Source organism: Triturus cristatus, chromosome 3_2 (assembly GCF_964204655.1).
Source record: "Triturus cristatus chromosome 3_2, aTriCri1.1, whole genome shotgun sequence".
NCBI classification, from domain to species: domain Eukaryota; kingdom Metazoa; phylum Chordata; class Amphibia; order Caudata; family Salamandridae; genus Triturus; species Triturus cristatus.
In genome coordinates this window covers 952,444,159-952,457,929 of record NC_140584.1, presented here as the reverse complement: position 1 = coordinate 952,457,929, position 13,771 = coordinate 952,444,159, and positions in this window count along the sequence as shown.

Here is a 13,771-nt window from a genome sequence, read left to right as displayed (position 1 = left end):
CTGAGGCAAATGTGTAGAAACCTGATGGGGCAGCTGCTGAAAAACTATGACTGTTCTGGCTACTCCAGGACTCCTGGTCAGCTTACTCCAGGGAAATAAGTTGCTCAGGAGCAGGGTGGCACAATATTCTTTGCAATACGAATTCTTATCTCCCTGCCCACTGTGGTGTGGTACAAATCCCGCTGTGCTGTAGTTTCTCAGCTATGACTGCCGAACTTTTACCAACAATGTGTAGATGGTATATAATTCCCAAATAGCTAACAATATCAGATTAGATGAAACTGAAAGAAAATTTGTGATCTGCTAGCTTGCTATTTTAAATATATCACTATCTATGTACGTCTAGGTACATGGATCAAAGTCACACAGGTTTCTTGGCAAATGAAAAAGTGCAAATTGTAGCACTTTTATACATAAGAAGATATTCAGAAAAATACTTTGAAACATTTGTATACAAATAAAAGAAAATTGAGGAATATATCTTGTTTCAACGTGCATACTGTAGCTGTGACATTTCGTTTAAAGGGTGCATAGGCCCCACCCACTCCAACCTTTGATCTGGGATACCTCAGATCAAACAAATCCTTGTCTCCAGCTTTTCCTTTACAGTCAGAATCTAACTGTATGTGAAAGTTAATTGATGATTAACAATAATCGTTAAGGGTGTTACATCTTCATTAAAGCTTTTGCTATGATAATGTGCTTTCTAGACTGCATCACACCCCAACACGTCTATTGGCCCTGTAAAAAGGAAGACAGAAGTGTAAATATGACTTTACAGGATAGCTAAAAAAAATGCCGTGGACAAAGTTAATTGCAAAAAATAACAATTTTCAATTTCAAATATTCACTTCCTTCCCTCTTACATTTAACAATTTATCCGCAATCCACCTACTGCCAAGAAACAATTGTGAATTACTTTAGATTGATATTTGGAGTCATAAAATGAAAATGGTACACCTTGACCTCGAAATGCACTGAGGGAAAGATGTACATAAGTATCAGATGCCCGAAAAGACTGCAGTAAAATCTTTCCCTGCTTTTAAAAAAAAGGCACAATGAAGTGGTTGTTTCACTTTTTGACTTAATAGACATATAGAAAGTGTTTGGTATACCTTCCTTTCGGCCTAGTGTTAAAATATGGGTGCCCATAATGTATCGCCCCTGAAAGAGAGCGTTTGGAGCGCCCTTTTCCTCTGTAGCCACACAGCCATGTCCGTTGCTTAACCAACGACGTAGTGGCGACGTCAGCGAAGTTCTCTACGGTGATGTCAGTGCGTCATGACGCGTGCCGTTGTAGAGGAGACCACACAGAGCGGCGGAAGATGCCTGGAGCCGATAACAGCATTCCTGGGTTGATCTCAAAACTCACGTGTGCTGAATCGCTGCCGCTGCACAATGCGGTCTCATTTTACAGCGAGTGGGCTTTTGGCTAACAGGAACCAGCCGTCCTGCCTGCTCCCGCCCTCCGTCTTCTTAGCCGGGAGAAAAGGATGACAACCTGTTTGACCTCTGACCTCCGAACTTGACCCTCTGCTAATACCATCAGCTGTTGATTGTCAGGAGCCCGTGGCGTAGCCTTTTGTCTCTCCCTGCTTTGGAGCCTAGACAGATAAATGATTTCTATTTGTCCTCTGAAGAGAGGTGATCGATAGCAGCCATGGATGATGTCAAGGATTTGTCGCCACCACTATGAATGACAACACAGAACCCCAAAACACCTTTTTGGGCAAAAAAAGGATTGAAAGGGTTTATTGATTACTGCTTTCGTAAATAGCGGCTCAGGCCACAATGGGGAGGAAAAAAAGAGAGCTTTGTGTGCTAAAATGCGGCAAAAATGTGGCTAGTGAGCCTGCGATTAGATCAGCTCTTGCTTTTAAGTACTATTTGTTTCCGAAGAGCCATCGTTCAATTTTGTCCGCTAAAGCATGCAGCAGTGTTCCCGTGGCCCCCTCTCCCCTTCCTCCTTTCCGCCTGCTGCTCTCCAACACACATTTGTTTTATCTGCATTTGTGTGAGTGCTCTTAAGAGAACCTTGGGAGAGAATGGAGACCATCTGCCACCTCGGTGTTGGGTCAAAGAGAGACAAGGCCAGGTATTTGTAATTGCAGAAATTCAACAGGCAGATTCCTGGCTAAAAAAGGACATAACACAAAGCCACCAAGAGCCATGGCTCAATTTTTGTTCCCGTTTCTTTCATTCACAAGTGCCTCCTTGTACCCACACTGCGCACATACAGCCCATCTCCTGTGTGTATCTATTAAATAACAATGCAGTTGAATATAATTTGTCTTATGAACTCTCTATTCCAGGGTACCTTCAGCAAAGAAGTTCTGTGTAAGTCCAGTACAAGTAGAGAGTGTGTGCAGGGTTACTTGCAACCCTAGATGGCACTATGTCCTTTGGCCTGTTCATTGGGGCATACTTTCCTGCTTCCCAGCTAGCAGTACTTACAGATCTCTCTCTCTCTCTTGTATTCATTTGTCCTGCAATTGCTCACGAATAAAGAAATCATCCCTTATAAATGGAGACCCATGTAGAAACACCTCCTCAGGTGGCACTTTCCAGGGCATACCATAAATTAGAAGCCAAAATCTCCTAAATAGGTGGGCACAGGTGCAGGAAAAGGTGGTTTGATGAGAGACATAAGTATAACAAAGGTAGCTGTCTTCCATGCCCTTCTTAGGCAAGCTACATATCTCAGGCAGCAATCCGTGCTTGGTCTATGGTTGTCAAAACGTAACATTGTGCTCTACTCATGGGCTGATATCCGCTGTTGTATTGTTTTCCTCCCTCGGCCCAGATAGCAACTCAATATCCTGCTGAAATTTTTTTAAAGTGCTTTACTGGTAAAATGATTTGCCCCATCCTTTGATTGCTCTTTGAATCACAATTGGAATCTATTGTTATAATGACAGATATGAATGTACCAATAAGGATGACTGTTAGGGATCCATTAACTAAAAAATTAATTGCATCAGGGTTTCCTGCTGTGGAGGTGAACTTATTCCTGGTAGCCATGCAAGTCCAACTTAGCCTTTTGAACATTTTATTCAGGGGTAGTATGCACAAATTTAGGTTTCTACTGGACAATGCCACATAGAAGCTAACAGACGCTCATTGACAATATACACCATAAAATAGATAGGAGAGGAGATACATGCAAGCTATCAGGAATATGGTTTATGGTTCAATAAGGTTTTACCATATGAGGGGAGCGAGTTAGAATACGTCCTTGAAGACTTTCAATACCTATGTGGCTATTATATAACCTTGATCCGAAAGGAGCGCTTTAATTCATCAAATTTCCCAAGTTAATTTCTCTTTACAAAAATTCACAAAAAAGTCCATAGGCAGTTTTATATGTATCCAATTAATGCATTTTATTTCACAATGTTTACTTCATAACTCCAGATCACACCATAATAATCAATGTCAGCCGATGCGTTTCATCCATTAGGGACATCATCAGGGCCTAAAACATTATTATTCGCAGTTAGTTTCTAACCAGATACCCCTCTTGGCAGCATCCGTCTGTCCCTTCACTTGTATGTGTGATGTTTCAGTTCCTCTGTTCAATTCAAAATGAAGTCCATCTGGTTGGTGCGATCATTCCCGCCGATACTTGTCGGGAAGGATCGCACCGACCAGTTAAGAGCCTTAATCAACACCCCTAGATAAACATTGAATATTGACTATCAGCCTCATGCATCAAGCCAAAATCCAGTCGGTAAAATACCGAATCGCAAAAATCACCCGTTAGCGATTAAAAAATACCTACTTCAAATGCATGAACCCAAAACGTGAGCAAATAACGAATCGCAAAAAATAAATCCGCCAAAATACCGAATCGCTAATAACCAAAATGCAAAATTACCGAATCGCTAAATACCGAATTAGGGCCATATGTAGGTAAATTACATTTACCGATTCTTAAATACCGAATTTTACCGATTCGGTATTTATGAATCGGTAAATGTAATGTAGGTAGAAAAATACCGAATCGGTAAGTGTCGGTATTTTAGAATCGGTATTTACCGATTCGGTAATGGCAACTGGCTTCCCATTCATTCCTATGGGCCTGGAGGCCCATAGGAATGAATGGGAAGCCAGTTTCCATTACCGAATCGGTAAATACTGATTCGGTAATGGGGGAGGCATCATCATGGGTGGCAGGGTGTCACATTGACACCCTGTTGCACCCCTGATTCGTGCATGTGTGCACATGTGGCACACATACATGCCCTAAGGGCATGTATGTCTGCCACATTGCACACTGCAAAGTGCACAAAAATGCTTTTTTACACCTATTCGTCATTTACCACCAACTTTTAGTTGGTGGTAAATAACGAATCCCCACACCCATGACACACTCCCCCTACATCTCATTTCATGATTCGGTATTTACCGAATCGGTAAAATTACCGATTCGGTAATTTTACCGATTCGGTAAATTACCGAATCATGAAATGATCCCCCTACATAGCAAAAGCCTAAATACCGGTCGGTAACGGTATATTTACTGAAAATCGGCCGTTACCGACCGGTATTAGGCTTCCTACATATGGCCCTTAGCAGTTACCGAAATCACTATTAGCTCCCGGAAAGTGCCAATAGCAAATAACGAATCGCACCCCAATGCAACAACAGTCGCTAATAACGAAAATCCCAAAAATCGCTATTTTGCCAGAGCTAAATAAGGGGAATCAAAACCTGGAGGTAAAGTTAAAAAAAAAAAACGCAAATGCAAAAAAAAAATTCAACATGTGCAAACGATTGAGGCAATCACAAAACCCTTAAATGTGGCCCAGGAGACCCTGTTGGCTCCCACAAAATGGCTGCCCTCTACGTGCTTGCAAGGAGGATGCGTATCAATGCAGCAGGACAGCGCAGGAGAAGGGTCCAGGAGCGAGTTTTCAGACTGCGCATAACCTTGCTCGGGCAGAATGAGGACAAGGTGTACGAGAAGTATCGCCTCAATCGTGCAATGATCATGCGCCTGATTGCAGACCTGGAACCATTACTGCAGCACCAGACACACCGGACCAATGCAATCCCTGCGCACGTTCAGGTCCTATGCAGCCTGCACCTACTGGCCTCAGGGAGTTTCCAGGGGGTAATTGCGGTGGCCGGAGGCGTATCGCAAAGCGCACTGTCACGCTTCTTCAAGAAATTCCTAGATGCCATGCTGACAATGCTACACACCCACATCAGCTTCCCCACAACCCCACAGCAGTTGGACCGCACCAAACAGGCATTCTACCAGGTGGCACAATTCCCACATGTGATTGGATGCATCGACTGTACGCATATCCCCATATGTCCACCCGCAGCCAATGAGTACATATTCCGGAACCGCGAGTCATACCACTCAATCAACGTGCAGGTTGTGTGCGATGCCAATAACATCATAACGGACCTAGTGGCACAATTCCCAGGGAGCACACACGACTCCTACATCTTCCGCCACAGTGGAATGCACAGGCGACTAATCAACGGAGAATTTGGAGAGGGACTCCTGCTAGGTACGTAAAAATACGCTTCCCCACACCAACACCACACATGTATGCACATCACCAATGCTAAGTCTATGCTTCTATCTTCAAGGTGACAGTGCTTACGCCCTGCGTGAATACATACTCACCCCATACATCAATCCAGCAACCCTGCAGGAACATCGCTACAACGCTGCACACATCAGCACTAGGAATGTCATAGAGAGGACATTTGGGATTCTGAAGAGTCGCTTCAGAATCCTACACAAGACTGGTGACGCCTTGCTATACAAACCTGAAACATGCAATTGCTGTATGTGCAATGCTGCACAACATTGCGACCAGAAGGGGGATACCCATAGAGGTGGACAGGAATGACGACCACTGGGATGACCAACCACCCGCCCAACAACGACAGGCACACGTCCCTAACACAGCAGAGGGCCATAGGAGGCGGACATACATCATGCAAAATCATTTTTGAAACATGTGAGAATGAAACATTACAAGTTAGTTTGGGGTGCAACTGTTTAATGCACAGTAGCACTGAGGTTTGTGCAACAAAACTAGCTATGTAAATCATGCTCCAATTGCATAAAGTAAAATAAAATGTGCCTTAAAGTCACGCCTGTGCATACTCAGTAAGTGGATGTCCATGGTTGCCCCACCATGGTCCTGTATGCATGTCCAACTGTCTAGTGGCGCTTCTCACGTACCCCAAGCCTCCGCTCAGGTGTCTCCAAAGCCTCACCACGGCCTGTCCCCGTGGATGCCCGCGAACTGCGGCGCCTGGTGCTGGCCTCTGCCAGTGACACGCTGCTGACACTGGAGGCAGCCTCACTAGCGTCATCCCCCCCCAAAGCTGCAGCACTGCATGTGCTGCTCTGGAAGTGTTCCACAGCAGTGGTCAACTGCCCCAGTGCCTTTGCCACATCCCCGCAGAAGTGCCCAAGGTCGACCTGCAAGGACACAGTGCGGCGTGCCAACACTGCGGTACTGTTGCTGTGGCGCGTGATAGCCTTAGTAGCGGCAGCGGAACGCAACAATTGCTGTCGGTGCCTCCTCTTCTGGCACTCATGGCCCTCCCTCATGGCACTGGTGAGCTCTTGTATATCTTCCCTGAGGTGACCATTGCCCTCTGCCACCACAGTGCTCATGTCCCTGACCGCCGTGCCAATGGCCGTTACTGCGGCAGTCATGGCTCGCATTTCACGAACAAAGTGCACGATGTTGCTGCTGATGGTTGCCATGTGGCGGCTCTGCACGCGCTGTACAGACAGCATCCTCTCCTCAATGCCAGGAGTGTGTTGGAGATCCAGGTTGCCTGAGGAGACCGAACGTTGGCGAGACCTGCGCCGCTGTGTTAGCCTGGCGCGGACAGGTGGTGCATCAGGTGGTGTGATGGCGCGCTGACCGTGTCCCGTTTGTGTGGTGGGTGTTTCCATCACCGGCAAGGGCGCAACCTGGGACCTGCGCCGCGGCGCTTTGGTGGCTGTCGTGGCAGCAGCTGGTGTGGCTGGTGCTGGTGCTGGTGGTGCTGGTGTTGCTGGTGCTGGTGTTGCTGGTGCTGGTGGTGCTGGTGGGGTGGCAGGTGTAGGTGATGTGAGGGCATCCTGCGCTGTCTCAAGGTCTGATTCAACCGGTGTTTCGGAGATTATCAGCCGGCCGCTGTCATCTGAATCCCCAGGTGATGTATCTGTGTGTGAAACAGTGCATGGTTAGTGGGATAGTTAGACCTACGTAGTGTTGTACACATACATGTCCCTCTGTGATCCACTTAATATACTGTCTATACTCAGCTTCTACTGATCTGGTGAATGGTTATTGCATTTACCCCTGTACATGCACACTTGCCTGAGTAGACTACAACTCCCATGATGCACTAGTGTTAGGAGTAAAGCTGTGTGTTGCAAAGCTGCATGCACACTCAGATCCTGCTGGGGGCCTGGAATGGGATTTACGCTATGCTGGGTATGGCAACAGGCATGCATCTTACCTTGGGCACTTGTGGCTGCGTCGGACGTGTCCATCTGGGTCACTCCCACGACGGCTTCCCGCTCAATTGTTCCTTCCACCAGCTCCTCAAGGGCAGTGTTAGCCTGGACCGTGGAAGGGCCGCCTCCCGTTCTGCTTGCGTCCCGGAGCCTCTCTGCTATCCTCTCCTTCGCACGCTTCCGCAGGTCGTACCACCTTTTTTTTAGGTCGTCGATGCTGCGGGGCGTCACACCTACTGCATTCACCCTCTCGCGGATGCGCAGCCATATGCGGCGCTTCTCCGCCTCAGGCACCTTGAGGGACAGCTTGCCGAAGAGGCGATCGTGCTTGCTCGAGACTCCCTCAATTAGGTGCTCCAGCTCCCTGTCGGAGAACTTGCGCTTGCGCTTGCGCGCAGCCTCAGCGCTGGATGGGGCTTCCTTCTCCATGGATGGTGTATTTTGGAAGATGTGTGGCTTCAGTCTGCACAGGCAGTCTGCAGTCAGTGCTCCTGTTTGCTCCTCTGTCGATGCAATGAGGGTGGGGCTGCTGTATTTCCTGGTTGGTGATGTCATCTGCACGTTCCCGGTGCGACGCGGTCATTTGCGAATTCGCTAATACCGAATTCGCTATTTGCTAATTCGGAATTACCGAACTCGCTATTAGCTAATCAGAGTTTGCATGCCCCGCTATTGTATATTCGGTAAAATTAGCGATTTTTAAGGAATCGCTAATAATTACCGAATCTGTTGATGCATGCCCAAAAGCGATTCCTTAATAACGATTCCTTATTTCTCGCTATTAAGGAATCGCTTTTGGTTTGCTTGATGCATGTGCACCTTTGTACCTTACCTTGAGAATGGCACAACAGATTGAAGATCAGGTCCATATCTACTAGCATATATATCTTTATACCTAATACCCCCTCCATTGTGTTTTTGCCAGATGTTCTATAAACAATATAAAATGAACACAGGCCTACACTGTGGTTGATTTGGGAGTGATTGTACTGTGCCACTAAACTAGGAACATTTCTCTCATTTCAGTGGTTAATCCAGACAATCCCTATCCTAATTTGAACTCTTATACACATATCCATACTGTATAAAATGCTCATAGAACTCGACTGATGATGAATCTAGTAAAAAAAAAATATTTAATGACTTTAGATTGCTCTAATGGATTCTTTAGTCATAAAATAGCTCTTGGATCACAATATTCAATAGTGTTCACATTTGGTGGCATTTAATACACGTACAGGCGATACCACACGGGAATAAAAACAGTGGATGTTTATTCACAGAAAGAATAATGGATATTTCTCCAAGACGATCCAGACGTTTTTTCATATTATAGATTGATGACATATATTTCACTGGAAAATACTTATGTGAACATTTAAAAAGGGTGGACGAAATAGTGACTCTTTTAGCCTAACACAGATATAAAATAAAAGCCACTGAATCAAATATTACTTTCCTAAGTGTAATCTTTTTAGAACATGAATTATCCAGTGAAGGCAAAGGATGCGCACCGGGTTTCTTACAGCAATACAATGCTTTTCTATACACGGGTACATTGCGAAAATTGCAAGCTCTTATAGGTATTTTCAATTTTGGAAGGATTTATTTGCCACATGATATATCCAGAGTGGATGAAGCCTTTATACAATTTAGTGTGGTCCACCTTTTCTGAAAAGTATTGGACAGATATGCATAAGGATATTTTATGTGAGCTACAGGCAGATATCTTGGAGTCAAAATATGTACAAATATGTTATTAAGAAGAAAAAGCTAGTTATCATGTTTATACCAAGCACATAAGGCTAAACATATGTTTATTGAATGAGGGACAATTCCCCCCCCCTCTGCTAAAACTAAACCAAGCTGTTATACTAATGCTAATTTTGAAATTAGTATTTTCCTTTTTGACTTTCTTATTAGTATATATTTGTGCCTCTCGTTCGAATCCGGAGTCTGTAACCCACCTGATCTCTGCACATGTGTGGTGTAAGTGAGCCAGAAGAAGTGATGTGACACTTGAACGCAGTCCAAGGACGCAAGAGATACATACCATGGGAACCAGCACACAAGTCCTCAGAAACGAATGGGAACAACTGAAAATTATACTTTTGTGTCTAATAAGATGTGAATATGGGTGGGAATAAAGATTTATGAATAAAAATTAAGGGGTGGGATCTTTGAACAATGAACTGAAAGACTAAAATTGAAAAATAAGCATGGTGTGATGATTATCCCCTCTTGCCTGTCCAATCAGAGTTAGTAATTTTGCGATATTGAAACATTAATGGGTGGAACCTGAATATCAAGGAGTATAATTGAGGTAGTTTTTAGTTAGTCAGACGGAGATTTGCGGCATGATGCAGAGCTCGGGATGCTGTCGGAGTAATGAAGAATCGAATGCAGAACAATCTATCCTAATGAATTTAAAAGAAGATCGTGGAAGTATCTCGAGGAGGAAGAGAGTGTCAGAGAGGGGTGCTACGCAAGCGTCGGTGTCAGAGAGGTCATCTATCCTGTCCAGATTCCTGTCCTGAAGCCTTTGTCGCCTGATCTTTCCCAGGAGACCCTTCCCAGCTCCTTGGCCAAGGGGCTGTTTTTCACACCATCCTAGGTAATTATATTTTCATGAATGTGCAGATGTGCTTTTCTCTCTATCCTCTCCTTTCTGAGCAACGTCATTGCTAAGTATGATATATCTGTTTAATTGATTGATAATTGAATCTTCCTTTCTATGAGTGATGGAGACTGTACTGTACTCTGAAAGTGGTTCACATGAAATTAATTTAGATAAAGCCTTTAACACTTTCCCGAGTCTGTAGTCATTTCATTGCAAGAGGAAGATAATTCATCTCATTTCACCATCAACTAGTTCAACTAATGGTCCATTGACCAGAGGAAATAATTTTTTGATCAGTGGAAGATTAGTTAGAAATTGTAGGTAACTAATCTTGAAGCAAGAAACAACACAAACCTTGACTCCAGCGGTTTTACTGGCCTGTGTGTATGCATGTGTGTTTATGGGCCCAGGTGAGTATATGGTATCGGAGTATCTGTTGCTGATTTACCGCTGGATCAGTTTTCTGGTAGCAGAGCTATGGTTATTATTGACTAGTTTGGTGATAAGTATTGATTATTGATTTATGTTTAACAAAAAAGAGTTAGTTTCTTGTTTTATGTCGTCTGGAAAAATCCCGGGGAATGAATAGCGGGTGGTGATAGAAGCCATACTGCAGTGAGGTTACTCGTCTGTTGGAATAGCCCTGAGAAGCTACGCAGGGCTGGCAGTGTTAAATTAGGGACTATTTTGTATAAAAGTGAGTGTGAATGGTAGCAAAAGGGTTCGCAGGTGAAACTTTGGTTTTATATCACCTAGAAAGGGTAATACTGAAGGAGTAACAGGTTCTCTTGAACTTAAATGAAGGGTAAACAGAAGGTTTTAATCGTGGTGTATGAAGAGTAAGCGGAAGGTTTTACTCGCAGTGGACAGAAATAATCTATCCTTTGGTTTTAGTGGAACAGGCAGAATAGCAAATGTTTTTATGTTGTTATTAACAAAAATGTATTGCAAAGCAGTAGGAAAATAAGTTTTCGTATTACCTTGTGAAGGGAGGGTCAGACGCTGAAGTTGCACTGACGTCACAGTGAGCCACGCTGGGATAGGTTGAAACAGCGGGCGTTTAACTGATGCGGTTTTGTAAAGGAGGGGTCAGTAGTAAGGTGCAGAACTGACGACATTGAGAAGACCACGCTGGTATTGGTCAGACCACAAGTATTGAGTCGCAATTGGATTGGGTGATTGGATGAAAGCTGGTTTTGGATTGGTTGGTGAAGATTTGTATGTTTGATTTTCATTTGCCTTTTTTTGTTGTGAGTCGCCCTGACAGAAAAGCTTGAGGGTTTGCAGATAATTGTTTATGTATTCAAAGTATAGAATGTATGGTGAAAAGAGAAAAATTTAACTAATAAAGAGAATAAAGAATTTCTTTAAGAAAGATAAGCCTGTATTGACTAGAGGGGGAATTCCTATACCTTCGCCAAAAACGCCTGCTTCATTTATGATGCTGGAGAGAGGATATCATATGTGTGTATGGATGGAGAATTGGATAGAGTATACGAAAGGTGATGCTGTTTTGGCTTTTCCAGATCATGGTACGTTTAATGGGAGAATTCTTCAGAATTTGAGAATGCAGATGAATGATTTAGATCCGAGACCCAGGATGACTCAGTATGAGGCATTAGAAGAATGGGAGACTGAATCATATGAACGAGAGAAAAACAGGAGTGGAAGATACATCGGTCATTTCCCTAGGTATTTGCATGAGTCACGTGAGGGTCAGATGAAGCAATAGAGAAAAGCAATGGTGTCAGAAGAATTAAATTCAGTACTGATGGCTGAAGAACAGTCGGGGGAAAGTGTAAGGAAAAAAATAAACACATGAAAATGACAGGTTATGGTGAATCAGATTATGAATTTATGCAGGACATTTTAACAAAAAACACTTCTCCGTATCAGGAAGGACCCAGTAGAGTCACCCCGAATGCACCAGTCCTGGGAACACCCTTGATTCCACAGATTTTACATGATCCAGCAGTTAATAGGGTACTTCATGATAAAGAAAAAGAAGCAGTGAATAAAAACAGAGAGGAATTAATACAGAAAATAAACCAACTAAATATAAACCCTGAAGCGTTGACAATACCCGTAACTATAGGTCCACTTGTTCCATTGTATGTAGACAAGGTAAAGTGTCCAAAACCACAAGCTGTAACAACTCCTTTGGATAATCCTAGAAAAGAAATTGTAATAACTGATGATCAAGCCTATGAGTGTGAGTCAGTAATTTTATTAATGGATCTGCCAATAAGGGAATCGGTAAATGAAACCCCGCAACGAGTTACACTCAGTAGTTCAAAAGAAGGAAGGTCAGTGACATCCTCAGGAGTCAGAAGTGCAACAGCAGTAACTCCAAAAGATCTGGAGAGATGGGCACAGGGAATAGAAAAACAAAGCTCACCCCCAAAGATTTTAGATGTTTACAAACTGAAAGTGAAATTGGAAGAGATGATAGCTGGAAATGTGGGAATAGATAGATTAAACACTTACAATGAAGAAGAGTTGTTTCTTTGTAGGAGTATAACTAGAAATGCAAGATTATTTCATGAGAAATTGGCAGAACTTGCTTCTGAAATGGGGATAGACATAGGGAGATCAAAAGTGCTACAGAAACCATATCGAGTGGAATTTACTGACAAAGATCTAGAAAATAATAATGTGTTTGGAAAGATGTTACAAGTAAAGGAGTTGATGAAAATGGGGAGACATTGACAAGTGGAGAATAAGGTGGACAAAGAAAAAGGAGGAAGCACAGGCAAAAGAAGCGTCTATTGCATATATGTTGAGAGAGTCAGGGAAAGTAGAAAGATTGTGTCCCATGGGAGAGGTACCTAATGGTGGATATGTTCATGTTCCATGGAGTCGACAAGATATTTTGTAATTTACAAACGACTTCCCTAAACTGAGAGAGAAACCAGTTGAATGGTACAAGCAGGTTGAAAGGTTTGTGAAAGTTTCAAAGGTTTTGTTGAAAGACTTTGATGGTCTGTTTGACAAAGTGGTACCTGTTGATTTATGGACAGAATGTAAGATCACAGTTGATTGGCCTAGTGACGAGTATCCCAGAGACTCGAAAACAGAAGCACCCTCAGATGATAAAGAAAAATCACAAAGTAATTGTTTTCTTGAAAGGGAAAAATCCACCTAAAGAAACAGATTGGGTAAAAATAGATAGAACAACCAAAGAGCCGAATGAATCTGTTCATGCATATTATGAAAGACTGTTGCAGGTGTTTAAACAGTATAGTGGCTTTGAGAACATTGGTGATAAGGATATGGGTCATTTTGTGTAGGGGGCGTGGCTATGGCCACAATGGAGGCAGACGTGTCCGGGTAGAGCTCTGCCGGAGGCTCCCGGAAACAGGCTCGGTTCTCCAAACAAAGCCATATGTGACGGCTGCAGTTGATTGCAGATACAGCGGAATGCTGCCCCTACGCGCGGTTGCTGGTTGTGGCTTGCTTGGACCCCGCTAACCGGCTTCCGACTGCTGGAGGCAATGGAGATACGCTCCTAGAGGGGACGCCTCCGACTACGTGAGCCCGGGGCTTGGCCCCGCCCACTAGGCCGCCGGCAATGGCACGGTTGCGCTGCATCTTCCGAAGCGGGACTTGGGCTGAGACCTCGCCTGTATGAACATATAACAGCCCGCGGCGGGTTGTGGTTG